Below are 18,320 nucleotides of genomic sequence, written 5' to 3' on the forward strand. Positions count from 1 at the left end.
AGTCGACGACGGCCTTCATTCCTTCGTGGAGGTTGGTTTTGGCGGTGTGGGGGTCTTTGGTGAGGGAGAGGATCAGCTGGGTGTTGTCGGCGTAGGAGAGGATGTTGAGGCCGTGGTGTCGTGTGACGTGGGCGAGTGGTGCCATGTAGATGTTGAGCAGCGTTGAGATGAGCCCTGGGGTACGCCACAGATGATCTCGGTGGCTTCCGAGTGGAAGGGGGAGTGGCGGACGCTCTGTGTTCTGCTGGAGAGGAAGGAGGTGGTCCAGTCCAGGGCCTTCTTTGGATTCCGACGTCGTAGAGGCGTGTTCGTAGTGTGCGGTGGCAGACCGCATCGAAGGCGGCTGACAGGTCCCGGAGGATGAGGGCCACAGTTTCTCCATGGTCGAGCAGGGTCCTGTTGTCATCGGTGGTGGCGATCGGGCAGTTTCGGTGCTGTGGTTGCTGCGGAACTCGGACTGGGACGGGTCCAGGATGCTGTTCTCCTCGAGGAAGCTGGTCAGTTGTTTGTTGATGGCTTTTTCGATAACCTTCGCCAGGAACGGGAGCAGGGAGATGGGTCGGAAGTTCTTGAGGTCCTTGGGGTCCGCGCCTTGGGTTTCTTGAGTAAGGCGTTGATCTCTGCGTGCTTCCAGCTCTCCGGGAAGGTTGCTGTCTCGAAGGAGATGTTGATGGTTTTCCGGAGATGGGGTGCGATGGTGCTGCTTGCTTTGTTGAAGATGTGGTGTGGGCAGGGGTCTTCCGGGGATCTTGATGGAGTCGTCGTCAGTGATGTTGGTCCAGGCGAGCAGGCGGTTGGTGCAGGTGGTGGTCGTGGGAGTGGGGGTTTCAGCGGTTGCCGGGGTGATGACGGTGTCGAAGCTGTCGTGGATGTCTGCAATCTTGCGATGGAAGAAGTTGGCCAGCGAGTCGCACAGGTCTTGTGACGGTGGGATGTCGTTGGAGCTGGGGTTGGCGAGTTCACGATGTTGAAGAGCTCTTTGCTGTTGTGTGCGTTGTTGTCTAGGCGGTCTTTGAAGGAGGTCCTTTTGGCTGATCTGATGAGGTGGTGGTGTTTGCGGGTGGCGTTCTTGTGGGCTGTGTAGCTTTCCGGTGTTAGTTCGCGGATCCAGTTTATCTCGAGTTTTCGGCAGGTTCGCTTGGAGGCCTTCGGTGAACCAGCTGACTCTCTTGCTGGTGTGGGTGTTGGAAGGGCTTCTTGAGCGGGGCGAGGGTGTTGGCGCAGTCGTTGATCCACTGTCTGATACTACTGGCTGCGGCGTCGGGGGTCGGTCGGGTCTACGTGTGGGCTCTGGGCAAGGGCTGTGGTTAGCTGGTCCTTGGTGACTTTGTTCCAGCGGTGGCGAGGCATCTGCTGGGTGCAGTGGTGTGTGGTAGGTTTCCGGAAGGTGAAGTGGATGCAGCGGTTGTCGGTCCAGTGGAGTTCGGTGGTGCGGTTGAAGAAGACGTGGGAGCTTGCTGAAAAGATGGGGTCAAGCGTGTGGCCAGCAGTGTGGGTGGGTGTTGTGACGAGTTGTCTGAGTCCGAGGTTGTCGATCAGGGTGGAAGAGTTGGGGTCGTTGTTGTTCTCGAGGTGGAAGTTCAGGTCCCCGAGAAGGATGTAGTCTGTGGAGGCGAGGGCGTGTGTGCTGACGAAGTCGGCGATGGAGTCGCTGAACTGCGGTCGGGGTCCGGAGGGTCTGTAGACGAGGCTCCCTCTGAGGGTGGTGTTGGGGTCGGTGTGGATCTGGAAGTGTAGGTGTTCGGCGGTGCTCAGGGTGTCGTCGGTGTCTGTTGAGATTTTGAGAGTGTTCCTGTGGACGATGGCAATTCCTCCTCCTACTCCGTTGGTGCGATCCTTGCGGGTGATCTTGTAGCCTTCTGGGACGGCTATGGCGATGTCGTGTGCTGAGGAGGGGTTCAGCCAGGTCTCCGTCAGGAAGGCGACGTCTGGGGTGTTGGTGTCGAGTAGGTCCCAGAGTTTGATGGCGTGTTTGCGGGCGGAGCGGGTGTTGAGCAGGATGCATTTGAGGAAGTTGGGTTCTTCGGTAGGTGGGCTGGCGGGCCGGATGCTGGTGAAGCTGCAGTTCCGGCAGGAGAAGGGTCCTTGGGTACGCTTCGGGGCGGCCAGGCAGCAAGTGCGTGAACGTCCGGCGTGGAGTGCGTGGAGGGTGCTGGAGTCGGGTGTTGTGGCGCTTGAGGGGGCCAGGGGTCCTGGCGCTGGGCGCGGTCCAGGCGCAGACGGGCTTGCCTTAGGCACACCAGCTGCGCGGCCGCTGCATGCGGCCTCCATAAGAGGGGATGTGGGAGGGAGAAGCAGCTGGGAGGCGGGAGCAGGGCTGCGAATGGGAATGCGGGGGGGCGGGGCCGCAGGGACGCAGCGGCGGGAAAAGGAAACGGGTGGAATACGGCGGGGGGAAACCAGTCAGAACAGGGCACAGAAGGAAAAAGGCAGGGGGAAATAAAACGATTTGATTAGGCAGGGGAGAAAAACAAGCAATTTAGGCAGTGCTTAGACACAAGAAGAAACAAGCCAACAAAAATCACAGTAGTGGTCACAAGGTTACCACAACGACAGTAAAGTGATGTAGCAACAGTGCAAAGGACAGTCCGACCTGGCCGTGCGGAAGCGTGGGGTGCAACCTGCCTGCGAGCAGGGTCAAAGGGCACTCCTTTCACCGCTGCACGGCCTCCATAAGAGGGGATGTGGGAGGGAGGAGCAGCTGGAAGGCGGGAGCGGGGGGGCGAATGGGAATGCGGGGGGGGCGGGGCCGCAGGGACGTAACGGCGGGAAAAGGAAACTGGTGGAGTACGGCGGGGGGAAAAACCAGTCAGAACAGGGCACAGAAGGAAAAAGACAGGGGGAAAAAACAATTAGATTAGGCAGGGGAGCGAAACAAGCAATTTAGGCAGTGCGTAGACACAAGAAGAAACAAGCCAACAGTAATCACAGTAGTGGTCACAAGGTTACCACAACGACAGTGCAGTGATGTAGCAGCAGTGCAAAGGACAGTCAGACCTGGCCGTGCGGCAGCCTGGGGAGCGACCTGCCCGCTATCCATCTAGCAATACCTGCTTTCAATATTGCATCACCCTTTCTAGGGTTGGAGAAGGACACACAATTGTGTTTTCGAAAAGATTTTAGTTCTGTCAATATAGTATAATAATTCTCTCAACATCTAGAGTGTGAAGTGTTGTTTCTGCTACAGAGTGTGCTTTAGGAAAGAAAACTGGCAGTTCAACAGTTTGATTAAGGTGAAAAGATGACACTACTTAAGGTAAAAAGTTTGGATTAGGATATGGACTACCCTCTCCTGATGCATTAGGAAATTATGCTTTTGAAGGGTGAGCACTTGTATTTTGCTTACCCTTCTAAATGAGGTAATCTCTACTAGAAAAGCAACTTTCCATGAGAGATTCTGAAGTGGACATGAATGTAACGACTATAAGGGAGGACCGTTAAGTTTAGCTAGTACCACATTAGAATTCCATACGGGAGCAGAAGATGTTTTTGGAGGGGTTACTCTTTTTAAACCGTCCATAAAAGCTTTAACAACTGTAATTTTGAAAAGTAATTTCTGCTCCCTGTTCTGTAGGTATGCAGCAATGGCTGTGAGATGTAGGCGAATACATGTGTAAGCTAAATCTGCCCTATGTAAAAGAAGTACCTAACATAGTAAGTTTTGGACAGTAAGTTTGATAGGGTCAATGTGCTGTTTGCTACAATAGTGTGAAAATCTCTTACACTTTGCAGCATAGCAAGTTTTGGTCATTTGTCGTCTTGCCTCTTTAAGGATGTCCATACATTACGAGAGCAAGTTTAAGTACCCAAATTCCACGACTTTAGGAGCCTGATTGCTAGACGGAGTTGTCTGACAGCTAGGTGACATATTGCCCCTTGATTCTGTGTGAGAAGGTTCTGCGTGTTGAGGAGTCTCTGATGGAGGACTACTGACAACGTGAGTAGGGTGGTGTACCACTGTTGCCTTGCTCATGTGGGACCTATTCGCATAAATTCTGATCCCTGACCAGTTCATCCAGCATGCATTGCCTTGGGACTTTGGGTGATGAAACTTGGACGCAAGGTTTTGGCATTTTGCATTCTCTGCTGTGGCAAAGAGGTCTATGTCTGGCGTTCTCCATGCACAGAAGTATGGCAATAGGACTTGGGGGTGGATTTCCCACTCATGGACATGTTGCTGCATCCTACTTTGAAGGTCCCCTAAATTGTTTTCCACCACAAAGAGATATTCCGCTAGGAGGTGTATGTGATGTTGTATTGCCCATTTCCATATGCTCTGTGGTAGCTATGATAGCTCAAGTGAATGAGGGACCCCTTGTTTCTGAATGTAATGTATTGCCGTCATATTGTCTGTTCTCATAAGGACTACCTTGTAGGGAATGTGTGAGGGGAAGTATCTGAGCGAAAGCTTTAGCGCCAGGAGCCCCGAGAAACTGATGTGATTGGGCCTCTGTTGAAGAGTACACATTTCTTGGACTGTCATCTCAAAGAAGTGTGTCCCCCAAACTGTGAGTGACACATCTGTAGTAATTGTCACTTACGGGACGAAATAAGCCTTTCCCTTCAGCTGATTCCTGCTATTTAAGGGAATGATGTACTATGGGCTAAATCAACAGTAGATCTTTGAGATTGTTTTTTGCTTCGGACCACTCCCGCTTGTGTAATTTGGTGGTATTTATCGTGAAACCCAACCTGTAAAGCAGGTCAATCGTTGTTTGTGTGTCTGACACATTTGTCCCTGTTTGTACTCTTTATCAGCCAGTCGTCTAGGTCAGTGGTTCATAACCTATGGTCCCTAGACCCGCAGGAGTCCGTGGCGAATTCCCAGATGGTCTGCAGATCTCGAACACTCACCCAACCTTTTGCTGATCATCAAAGGAATTGGGATTGGCTTGTTAAGGAAACGTCCATGCGCCCTCACAGCACATAAGAGCTGTGAATAACAGCGCAGGGCAGGGGGACTAAAATAAAATCAGGCCAATCACTATTCAACCTTAGTTGTGAAATGAAGTGTGATCAGTCTTATTTTATTATCCTGTCTTGCACCCGCATGGCAGTATGCAATGGGGCGAAAGTCAGTAGCTTTTGGGCCCAGAGCATTTAGATGCACCTGTTCCCTCTCCACCTCTTGCCACGTGTCGTCTGCTTGCAGAAGAGCGGTGCCTCTCAAGTGCTGCTTTGAGGCTGAACAGTGTTCGGACACCTCAAAGTCACAGCTGGCAGAAAGGCACTTCTCCAGTTCAAACGGTGGGCCTCTCTACAAACATGTTAGTGTTTTCATATTTCTGCAAACTTTGTCCTGTTAAAATGTATTGCTCCAAAAAAGTGTTTTTGCTACAGAATGCAAACACTTAACTATTAGGTGCTTGTGTACTGTAGCACTACAGGTGGGCGATAAACATGTAATGTTACCTCCATCAGTCGGTGAAAGCGCCAAAAATAAAGAGTGAATTCTGCCTGTCACCCAAGTCTAATCTTCTCCTCCAAGAACTGAGCAGAAAGCAGTAACCTTTGAAAGCATAATGAAGTACCAATTAAGCAGATGAATTGTAAAGTCTGAAACTGGTATCAATCACTGCTTGGCCAAAATGTGTGATCCTAGGCAAATACTTTTATTTTATCAAACAACTTAGTTCAGGATATGAGCTGTACAGAAACCCGTTGTGTGTTTGATTTAATAGCTCATAAAGTTGCTCCAAATAGATTTAGAATCAAGGCAAAGTATAATACATTTTTATGCATACATTACATCTGACTTGCTTATATCATTGTCAGCCAGATGGGGGCAGGAAAGTTTCTCCCTTCATGTTTCAAAACGCCTACTTTTTATAAATACTTTTCAAATATTCTGACGCAAAAAGGTGAAAAACTGTGCCTTAATCACCATTTCTCCAACAATCACAAACCCTTTCTGCAACTGTGACACACACCATGTTTCAACCGTATGGCAACTTCCCCTGATGATTAAAAAACAATGAGAGAGTTCAAGTCAAATGGCAGGCTGTTAATCGCAGTTAAGCACTCATTATCTCCTCCTTTAATATCACTTTCTGAAATTATTTAGTCCAGGCCAGAAAATGATAAACCCCCTCTCAAATTATGTGCAAAGTGCCAACAGCTTCCACGTTAGTGATGTTGCCCTGTTCATAGATGTGAGCACAAACATTTTTTATGTAGCTATACTTTTGTGCTACATTATTTTAATGTGACTTTGTTGTGTTGTACGGTTGTGTGCACCTGCTGGACATTAAGTTAATTAATTTACCCATATATCGTTGAAAAAGGGTTTTATTTTCAAACACCACAGCTAAAGAATAGAAAGAGGCAAACTCAGCCTGTTTCAAAGCTGTGCTAACTCAAAATAAGGTACTACCCACAAAGAAATATCCAGTTAAAGTAATTCCCTTATTGCCCTTAATGGCATAAAAGAGGTGTTCGGCTCCGCACCAAAAAAATCCGTCATGATCCAGCCTCAGGAAGGCAAGCAGAATAGACCTCAATTAAAGCGCTCACATTCCTGACAGGACTGCATAGGAAAATGCCGCAGTATAATGTGATTTATTTCACCCAGGAACTCGAACCGTTCGCATAGTGCATTACAAGCCACACGACAGTATGTCAGAAATTTAGCGGGCAGAATGCTGGCAATGGTGGTGAATGTGCTTGAGTTTTGTGGGTCAGCACTAGGGAACATTGACAGAGCGGTATATGATCGGAGTGCTGGAAAGGAGGGTTGTGCGGCAGGTCAGAACACTAGCAGTGTACAGTTCAGACTTGGTATTATGGAATTCGAACTGGATATCATTTGGGCCTGTAGTGAAGTTGCAATGGCAGTTTGTGGTCATTTCCTTCTATATAATAAAAAAAATGTAAAACCAAAATAGGCCTCACATTTTTTTTTAAACAAGTTAAGCCTTAGTTTAGCATATTCTTTAGTCTTGTATGTAGCAGCCAATTGTCCACACTTCAAGGGTGACACCTTCAGGAAGTCCTGACATTTTAGCCAACAACACTTTGCATGATGGAATTTAAGCTAATATTTACCAAGTTGAACATTAGACTATAAGTCATTAGACTAGGAGTCCCATAAAACAAATGACTATTGGCTATAAAGTCACAATCAGCTGATGGTTTTGCTATGAAAAGAGGCAATTTGGCAGCTATTTTTGATATGCATTCCTCTGTTTTCACTCTTGTGAATGGTTGCACAGCTTTCTTTAAGTGTCATATTATGCAGTTATGCTGTTACTGGCGTTTTGTGTCTGACTCATCCGTAATACACAAGCAGCTCTGTTTTAGGAATTTCTGCAGTTCCATGCTGCCCAGTGCTTCTATGGCACACTCTGAAAAGATATACTTCAAAGCTCTCTTTTGAGAAACAGTCTGCAGCTGTGTGCCGTCTGTTTTGGAGGCATACTGTGTAATGCTATGTTGCTATTCTATAAATACCCATATTTGGTGCAATGCTATGTATAATACTCCATTTTGCACCTTTTGTTTGAAAATTTGCCAAGTGAGATCCCCCTTGCAGACTTCCTTTGAAGAGTTGAGTTCGCTCACTCATGGAAACGAGACATTTATTTGTGTACCACCACTGTCAATTTTCACCAGCCACCGCTGGTTGCACAGTATCCTTAAACTTCCAGGAGTTTTGGGTACAGAGTATCTGCACCTATTTATTTTTAAAGGGAGAGATCCAGCACTTCGGAGAGTTCATGACCTTTAATCAGAGATTACCATGCTCATTATCAAAGAGGTGCTCTGGAATATTGAGAACCAGCACTTCTATATTTCAATTTCAAGCATTGCTTGCTTATTTAATATAAGTACTGTAAAATTGGGTAATAGAGGGAGTTGCTTGCAATGCTATGCCACCTCACAACACTGGCAACAGAAAATAAATCTTATTCAGCTTACACATTATGCATGGTTTCCAGTTGCAGTGTTGCAGCACACATTTATAGCTGCTGCAATCAGGGATTGTTAGGTTTTTTTGGGAGGTGGATGCTTTCGCGAATTCATATATGAACATATGCATGCAGCGTTCATAAGATAGCCATATCCATATGATGCTAGTGTCCTCTGGCTTTTCCACAAAACCAGTGCTCATGCAGTGTTAAAATCTTACAGATGCTGCTTCATCTCTAAACATCAGAGCATGTGGAGTCTGGAAGCATCTGATGAGGGCAACCTGTAACAGGTAAAGTAGTATGGGTGTTGCCAAATACCTTTGCTAGAAATGGATTCTGTAACCGAATGTTGTGATGCAATAGATTCATCATTTACGGTATCCTAAAAGACATAGGAAGAATGGATCGCTGGCTTACACTTAAGTGGAAAGCCAATAAAGAAATCAATGATGGGTTGTCGTGCTCAAAACAACGCGATTTAAGTCCAAAGAAAACAAAGTTTCGCAGATACGATGTTGAAAATGTATCAATGAGGCTCACATGTTCACGTTTAGAACATGTATACTAGCTATGATATGACATTTTATCCAATGATGCCATGAAACCTTCTAAATGATGAAGACGCTTGAAAACTAAGCATAAAGAACAAGCGGCTAAATTGACAGAATTCTTCAAAATAAAGAGCAAGCTTTATATGAAGTGCCCATGCTCCTAGCAAAAACTGGAAACCCTCATACAATTGCTGAAGAACTAATAGTACCTGCTGCTAAAGCCATGGTGAGTGCAATGATTGGAGAAAAAGCAGCCAAAGATGTAAATTTAGTGGCATTATCTAGCACTGTGAAAAAGCGAACCGACAAAATGTCAGACAGCATAAAAGAACAGTTGATTGAAAGAATTTCTAAAAGTCAGCATTATAGCCTACAAATAGATGAAAGTATGGACATAGCAAACAAATCTAATCTCCTGCGGTACATTAAATGCAAGTTTGAGGGGAACATTGCAAAATGTGTTGACAGGCAGTAATAGGCCCTACATGTAATTTCACTAGTCATATTTTAGCTGCTTATTTCTGTATTTGGTTGTTAACCTGGTACTAATGAGGTGAAACCTTTGCTTACACAGTGTTAACCATGAGCTACAAGCATTGGCAAAGCCAAAGGTTCTTGCCCTTGAGGAAGCTATTTATTGGCTATGCTATGACAATTGGCTGGCGGAAAAACTGGAGGGAACAACAGGAGGTTGGGAGTGGGTTTTTGTTAATGGGATGGTTAAAAAAACACTAATAAGCAGTCAGTGCTGGCCCGTCACTGCTTTTTTTCCCCTTTTGTCTGTTGGGGGAAGGGAATAAAAAACAGGGCAGCGGTGAAGATGCAATGTTCCATGGAAACACGCACCTAGGACTGTGGATGAGCCAGGGAAGAAAAGCAGAAATAAATAATGCTTTAAAGAAATGGACTCTCCCTCAACCCATTGGTTAAAAACCAAACACGTCACCACTATGTTGGAACCTGGGGAGATGCCCAGCAATGCAGCAAAGATCAGCTAATGAGAAATCATCTGCCACTGAATCACAGTGCAAGCAGTGGATCAGAAGCAGGAGGACACTAATCAAAGTAAATTAATCTGTACTTGGTCTATGCGCCATAGAAGAAAAAAAGGAAGTGGCGCATGACAATTGCAGCCCAATGAGAAGGCAGCAAGGAAAAGCGACAATCATGCCAATGAATGGTTAGTCATGGGCGAGTTTCAAGCACATTATCAGACACAAGAGTCTTGCAAGCAACGGTGCGTGCTCTAGCGCACGTTCTCGTAAGCGCTACCTAAAAATTGCTAAATAATGACGCCATACTATCACAAAATGTGCAGCATCAAGCCTTTTCTTGCCGGACAATTTAATCAACCCTGCCACGTAATTTGGTCCTCCCATGACGCATAATTGGAATGGCCCTTGTTAATGCCTATTTGCCACTCAATAAAAGCAAGCAAGAGCTTGTGCCACAGTAAAGAATGTGTTAGTAACACTGAATGCTGAAAGAAAGAGTATATGTGAATTAGTGTCAGTTACTTTTTGTAGATCAACAACACAATCTGTCGGAAACGTTTACTCAAACTAACAAATTTAGCACAGCTTTTTACTTTGCTCAACATTGTGCTATTTTAGTGGAAGATCAGGGCGGGGTGAATATAAAATTGCACATCTGAAATTGCCATCTAAGGAAATAGCGTAATTTTCGGATATACAAGATCCATTAGGTTTGCAATAAAAACTGGGAAACCTCAGTCCAAATAATATCCCTGTATTCTGTCAAATCAGCTTTCTAATAAAAAACTTCAAAGATGAGTGCAGTCACTTGGATTTCAGTAGTGTAATACTTGAGAAACTAGAAAAAATACATGAAGCACCTACACAAAATGGTGTTTTATAATGAGAACCTAAATAGACAATGTAGTGATAATCACAGTTACTTTCAAATTTGAGCAAACAAAAACATAGATAAAAATACACAAAATTAGAGGTTTACAATACTCGAATATTTCCCTAATGTTAACATGCGAGTCTCCATCAAGTCTGGAATTCTATAGAAGAAAGTAGATCCACAATGGATATTTCAAGAAACGAAGATAAGAATCATTTTGTAGATAAATCAACACTTACTCTAACTGGTTAAGAACTACCACGTCACCACAAGCATATTTGAGACTTGATTTGATTGCACATTCCATTCCACATATTTCATTAATTTTGAATTACTATTCTATGAACTTCGGCACGCAGTACATTTCACATGTCTTTGTATCTAGGTGAAACAATGCATACCTGAAATATTCACAAGGGTTAGGAAGAGGAAGTTGCCTCAAATTCTCTAGCGCTTGCAACACACGATATTAGACTTGGAAGTTCTTGGGCTCTAAAGGCTAATTCTGTGTAAATGGCCAGAAGGACCCAGATTAGCTTTCTTACCAGACATTTAAGAAGCAATCACAACTCTGCCCTATTGATCACATCTTTTTGCATGCCTGCCTCTTTGACAAAATTAAATGTTTCCATGTAATGCTAGCAAGGGGTAGTACCATTATCCCCTAAAAATAGAAATAACTGGAGGAGAAAGTAGGCCAAGGGAAACCGTCATTCCTCTACAGATTAACTATCCAAAGTGTCTAGAAAAACTAGCGAATTACCAGCAGGGTCAAGTGTTGACTTTGGACCCTGTAAACTGTATTAAGTGGTACGAAAGCACTATTAATCAGGCGGCACATTGCTTAAGGGTAGAAATAAATGCCCACAGGAAGCCGAAGAAAAACTTCCAGATCAATGCAAGGAAAGTAAATGGACGGTTTGATGACATCTGTTGGAAGCTAAAGGCCCAGATCAGGCAAGGGGCAAAAAATCTTAAGAAGTAGTTGGATGAGTCCTATAACAGCCTCCTTAATACTAGGAAAACATAAAAAATTGATAGGAGATCCGAAGAGACCATACAAAGAGATGCTGGAAAAATCTGTTGAAAGAATAGAAACAAAAAAAGGTAAAAGTTTTGTAAGTTTGTATAGATGTGTACAAGCAAGGAAATAGGGGCAATGAACTGTTTGGTGGCAGAAGATGCATGGGTTGAATAATTAAAAGAAATCTATGGAGGAAGACCAGTACCCAAGAATACGAGGATCATCCAATGGAGCAGAGTGGAAGAGGACCTTAGAACACAATCCTCTTCGGGCAATCAAAAAAATCATATCAACACTGGTTCAGACTAGAGCAACAGGACCGGATAATCTACCGGCTGTTATAGTGAAGACCAGACCCAATTGGTGGGCCAAATTTTTGCACCTGGCATTTCAAGGAATGCCAGACAAAGGCCAGTTCACAGACAATTGGAAAGGGGCTATCATTAGACCTGCATATAAGAAGGAGGACAAAAAGGTTCCTGAGAATTATAGGATAGTTAACCTGCTGGATGTCGGTGAAAAACGTTTTACAAAAATTATTCTAGGACGCCTCGAGGTATGGGCGGAGCTAAATCATATTGTACCCCCAGAACAAGGAGGTTTTAGAGAAGCCCACTCCACGATAGATCATGGTTTCGGTCTATAGTCCCTAGCACGGATGTCAGTGGAGCAAAGGGGCAGTTTACTCTGCTGCTTCGTTGACTTATGGGCTGCCTTCGATTTGGTGAACCGGATTTGAGGAAACAGGGGATTCTATGTCCGGACCGGAGGCGTGAATTAAGCTTTATCCTACTTCGCCATAATACATTATTTCCAAACAGCACTTTCCCCATGAACATCAGGGGAAACAAACAAACAGTTCATCAGTCCTTCTTTAATGTCCACAGCATGGAACCCAACAGTCCTTCTTCTCTGCCTGAACTTCCTCTTTCTTCGCTGCTCAGCAGCCAGTTAAGTTCTCTTTCCTTTTCTCTGGGGTTTCCTCAGATAACGTTGTGTGGTTTTGTCAGGGTTTTATTCACAATTGTCGGTGCTCAAACGAGCCGCTTGTAGAATCCATCTTATTTTCAGATTCCTGGTTAGGTCGCAGGACCGCTTTTGCACTCTTCACTTGACTGTTCAATATTGGTGCAGTGCGGCTCTTGCCCGCTAAATTGGCACTGTTGCACCGCGTCTCGCTGGCTCCACACAGTGCGTCTTGCTCTCCCATTCAAAGGAGGTGAGAGCACGTTGCTGGAGCCCGTGAGCCGCCAAGCCTAGTCTTGCTGTCCAGGGTGACGCGCAGTCAGCCGGGTCTGTATTCCCTGCATTTTCTCTTTGTGCACACTTCTGCTAGGGATCTGTATATGCGAGTTTCTTTTACGTTGACACCCTATAGGCCTTATTAGCATCTTAGATACAGAGGCTAATGTGGGACACGTCCCAGACCGCAAAACCCTGCAATTCCAAGGGCTTGCGCGTGTCACTGAGACCGGCGCATCCAGAGTGTGAGCCTTTGGCACACACACACCTTGTCTGGGCCCCCTCCCAGCACCCTATACTGCATGTGTGCGTGCTACAAAAGAAAATAATAAGTAGAAAGGTTACCTTGCTCTGCCTTCAGTGTAATATCACCATCAGAGAGTCCTGTACCCTAAAAGAGGCATTAAGTAAAGTATGGAGGCATAGAGGAGGAGGATTCTCTCACCTACTTATCGTGGGATGAAGATTTTTATGAGGCAGTTGACACCTCAATCTACAGGGCACAGTGCCTCTCCGATAGAATTTCTCAAGAGTGTGCTAAAATGGCCACAACCAGTCCCCAGTCCCGGAGAAGCTCCTTCAATCCCCCCTCCCCTAGGAAGCCCTGAGGGAAGGCCCCCTGCACCCAAGAAGAAATGTGAGGAAGGGGTAGAAAGGGACACGTTTACGCCCCTTAAACAAGCTTTGTTTGCCAAGGCAGCTCCTCAAGAAGCCCCACTTGAACCTGCTCCCTCTTTCCCCGAGCCCGATTACCCCTGACCGGCAGGACAGGGACTCCCCTGGGGACACAGAGGATGACCGCCGGCTCCTTAAGGCCTCAGTGCCTGGCTTCCGACCCCATTTCCCCTCAGGGAGGTGATTCAGATTTGTTAGATCCGGATGACATCATCCATCTGAGATCAGCTGTGTGGGTCCCGGGGGCCACAGTAGGTAAGTTTGTTGAAGGACGCTACCGAAAACCATTAGAGAAGGAGGCCTGAAACTGCCTCAGGGCTGGGTGTCCACGGCCTACCATAGAGGGAAAAGTTGCCCCCGACCCCGATATAGATTAAAAAATGGCCAAATTCTTCGCAAAGTACATGACGGACCCTAGGAAGGGCATACATGGGTTGTGGCACTCGTGCCAGGACAAACTATTAGAGGCCATAGGTCATATGACCAAGTTCCTGGACAAAGCAGAAGAGGCCAAGGTGTCAGGCTCCCCAGAGGTCCTCTCAAATTGGGCAATGGCAGAGGAGGCAGTGGCATAAGGGGGACTGTTGGGTGACTCCTTTGTAAAAGACTTAGTCACAAATTTGCCATTCACATCATTAGATAAAGCGCAGTCCAACATCAAATGCATATTTACCCCACTGGCTGTCACAGGCCAGTTATCAATCTCCGAGAATTCAATAAAGGGCTGGTTTACCACCACTTCAAGATGGAAGGAATTAGTCTCCTCAGGGATGTCTTCCTTTCACCAGACTGGATGGTACGTCTGGACCTGAAGGACGCTTATCCCACCCCTAACACTCCTCCCCAATTCCAGATTTCTGCAATTCCGGTCCCGGGTCCAGGTTTTCAAGTTCACCACGCTCCCATTCAACCTTTCGTTCGCGCTGTGGTATTTCAAGAAGGTCCTCAAACCACCGATACAGTTATTCAGAGCACAAGGCATCCGATTAATCATTTACCTGGATGACATGTCGCTCATGGCTCAATGTCCCCGGAAACTGATCTCACAGCTCCAGATAGCGATAGACATTTTGCAAGGCCTGGGGATTGTGATCAACGAGTTGCTTCTCTCCCCGCGCAAAGAGTGACCTTCATCGTGGACTCTACGTCGGCGACCCCGAGCCTCCCTCTAGGAAAATGGCAAAAATAAGGCACATACTCCGCCAGACGGTAGCCAAGTCTTGCAAGTCACTCGAGCAGAATGCTCGTCTGGTAGGCTTCCTCTCTTCCTTGATACAAGCAAGCTTCTTTGGCTGCTCCATTATCGGGTCCTACAGCGCATCACCTGAGGAAGGGTTTGACATATGTCCAATTGGGGCCCTGACAGACGAAGCCAGAACGGATCTTGGATGGTGGGTTACACAAATGGAGGCATGGAACAGAAGGGCGCCAGCAGGTCTGGCTGGGGCTTCCATTGTAGAGATTTCTCTACAGGAGGAAGTTGGTCTTTAGACGAACAGAGCTTACACATAAACTGTTTAGAGTTTCTGGCACATCGTTCGCGGTCCAGTGCTGGACCAAGGATCAAATCTAGTCCTGCATCTTGTTAAAATGAACAAAGTCTCAGCAGTGAGATATATCAGTCACCTGGGGGAAACCAGATCCCGAGTTCTGGCAGACATGGCTCAGGATTTCTGGAATTTTTGTCTGGAGCATCACATCCCAGGCATGGTGGAATACCTTACACGCCAGGCCAACCAGGTGACGGTTTGGCACTGCAGGCATTTTCCCAACTCCAGTTTATGAACGCTGGGCCCTCAGGTCTTCTGGTGGATTTCCTACTCCTGGAGCCTTTTCTCGGTCGCTCTGTTTACATCCCAACGCAATCACCAGCTGCCACGGTTCGTCAGCTGGAAGCCAGAACCTCAAGCGGCAGATGCATTTGTCCACGATTGGTGTCAGAGCAGAGCTATGCTTTTTACCCCCTTCGACGATCACCCATTCATCAGCTCAGGTCCACAGGCAAGTGGCGGAGGTGGTCTTGATAAGCCCCATTCAGAGGTCGCAAGTGTGATTTCCTGTTCTTCTGGAACTTCCTTGGGATTCTCCAATCAGACGCTCCCTGTTTCCACACATTCCATTTGATCCGGATCGGATGCTGCATGAGCTGGTATCAGAGGGTTCCCTCCAGTTGATGGTGTGGTGAATTACAGGCAATGCTGGACGTTCCCAGGCATTTCGCGACATGCTGAGTTCCTCCTGTCCAAAGCCTGGCTGGGAGGACAGTACTACCAAACAACACCGTTCTTCCTAGACGAGTTGGGTTTGTTGGTGTCCGCGACAGGGTCTGGATCCCGTGGTCGCAGATGTAATGCAGGTCATGAATTTCCTGTCCAGCCTGGTGGAGGATTGGTTCGATTAACGCATTCAGGTCTGCCATATCGGAGGGGCAAGCCCCTATCAATGGGGCTTCAGTGGGAGAACATAACTTTGTTAGCCGGCTGCTTAGAGGCATCCACCGTCCCATCCCTTCGGAAGCGCATTCTTCAATACTGCGGGATGTGAATTTAGTCCTGAACCTTTTTCTGTTCTGGCAGCTGAACAAGTTTTGATCAACAAAGGCGATTCATTAATTAGAGATACTGCTATGCCTCATTTTATGTAGATAGGTCTTGGATGTGCGGGCCTTAGGCATTTCAGCCATGGTCTTTACTGTAAGTAGACGTACCAAGTCAGAACTCGTACAATATCTTACCCAGCATTCAGTGACTCCCCCCAAATTGTGTGCTGCCTTAAAGCGTATGGGGAAATGACTCAAAAAATGGGTAAAAGGCAGCTTCTCGTAGCACTGAGAAAACCATATAAGGTGGTATCATCCCCTACAATAGCCCAATGGGTCCATTCCATTTGGTGATGCAAGAAGAGAGCATAGATATCAAAGTGTTTGGAGCACACTCTATAAGGGGAGCAATAGCCTCTAAAGCATTCTGCCAGGGGCACGTCTGGAGGACCAAATTAGCACAACGGACCGGTCCTCAGGCTTGATCCTCAAGAGATTTTAAGATGGTGGTGTAAGTGGCTCATTTGGCGGAGAGTAAGGTTTGAACTAGCATAATCCTCACCTCCGATTCCGACAAAGAATGAAAATTTGCTTAATAACGTTCTGCTAAGTTTCAATTCCATTAAGGACATGGAGGCAAGGATTATCCCACCCAGCGAACAACTAAGACACTGACCATCCCCATATAGTAGTAAGTTTGTCATTGGGAACATTACAATTTACTCTTCTGGTTGTTAACCTTTAGAAATATTTCTCTGCCTTTGTACGAAACAAATGATTGCGATGTAACCTGTTGGAACAAAATATGGTCAGAAACTATAACTGACATAGCGTGTCTTTGCAGGAAACGACGGATCAAAACAGGACTCATAAAACTGAACTTATGGTGCGATTTGCACGAATAAAGAGGGAATCCAGGCAGAGATGCAAGACTATGTTGGGTTCCATATGGGCATTAAGGAAAGACTGATGAACTGTTTGTTTTCTCTGATGTTCATGGAAAAAGTAAGTGTGGAAATATTTCAAATGGCTGCTGTTTGGAAATAATGTATTAAAGCGGAGGAAGATAAAGGATAATCCTCGCCTCCGTGTCGTTAATGAATTTGAAGCTTACCTTCACGTTGTTGGGCATATTTTCATTTTTAAGAGTCTCCTGGCTGTGATACAAGAACTACACTAACATAACTGAGCATAGGTAATTACAGAAAGTGAGGGGACACTGACCCAGAAAACCCCAATCAATAATGGGCCGAGGCAGGGATATGTGTTGGCCCCCCTGATTTTCTCTCAGTTTATAACAAATATGCTGGTAGCCTTAGATACAGCCAAGGGAGTCAGCCTCAAAATGAATGGAAACCATATAGCATGTCTCCTGTATGTGGACATTCTTGTGATAATGGACTTAACAAAGTTTGGCTATCAAAGGAAGTTGGATGTGTTTATGGAATATGGTTACCATGAAAGGCTTGTGGTTAACATGAAGACCAAAGTTCATGGCTTTGGTAAAACAAACTGCAAGATTTAGGTGGCACTTGGGCCCCAACAAGCTGGATTCTGTAAATGAATACAAGTACCTTGGTGTATGGTTCGAGAAGAATTTAAAATTGAATATACATATTGAATCACTTAAAGCAAGAGCACTTGCCTCGGTAAGCAGTCTAAATAGGTTTAATAGAGACTACAGAGAAATGTCTTACAGACCAGTGTAAAAAGCCTATGAGACTATGATTCGCCCCCAATTCCAGTACGGAGCCGAGTTGTTAAGCCTAAGTGGCAAACATTGCTGGGAACCGGATGAGAAAAATGTTTGAAAAGTTTACTCTTCCCTACCAAGTTCTATAATGATCCGGGCAGTAAGACTGGAAACAGGTATGACATCATTAGTTACCTGTCACGGGCAGCAGTAGTGAGATTCTGGCAAAGGCTGAATGCTGGAGAAGGGCAAAAGGTATCTTTATGGTGCAAAAAAGAGATCATGAACAGTAAATTAAGTTAGGCCAAGAGAGACATGAACTTTCTGGGGGCCATATGTAGAACTGAATATTAGGCTATGTACCCAGAATCTGCATCTATATAGAAACCTCAAGGAGTGAAGTCCGATTTTTAATAAAAATACATTTCTAGGGAACAGGATAGGCAGTACCTAAAAGGGAAGCCTTCAGTTCACTTTATGCCCAATTCTCGGAATAATGAAGACTGGCTCCCTTATGTGGATTTACTTCCCAACCGGCGGCTTTGATATGAATGGTTAAGGTTACGGTCGTTTATTAACCCATGCTATAGAAGCAACAAGATAAAAATAAACATGATGGATGTGGAAGGTAAATGCATGTGTGGCATGAGTGTAAAATCTGATAACCTGCACATGCTAATGGATTGCTTAAAACCCTTGTCCCTTAAGAAGCTATTTTAAGACTGCTATTCATTAAATTATGGCAACTTTAAATTGTGTGCAAGCTGTGACGCTGCTAATGGATATGCACTATTTGAATGTTGCTTGTGCAGTACAG

At 45.8% G+C, this 18,320-nt stretch overlaps 1 protein-coding gene across 4 annotated transcripts in view; it reads right to left on the bottom strand.

Annotated features, from left to right (window-relative positions):
- ABHD2 (abhydrolase domain containing 2, acylglycerol lipase) overlaps positions 1–18,320 on the bottom strand; it is a 427,692-nt gene that overhangs the window by 251,257 nt on the left and 158,115 nt on the right. The gene's annotated exons all lie outside the window — the stretch shown is intronic.

This window comes from Triturus cristatus, chromosome 3_1 (genome assembly GCF_964204655.1).
Source record: "Triturus cristatus chromosome 3_1, aTriCri1.1, whole genome shotgun sequence".
Classification (NCBI taxonomy): Eukaryota; Metazoa; Chordata; class Amphibia; order Caudata; family Salamandridae; genus Triturus; species Triturus cristatus.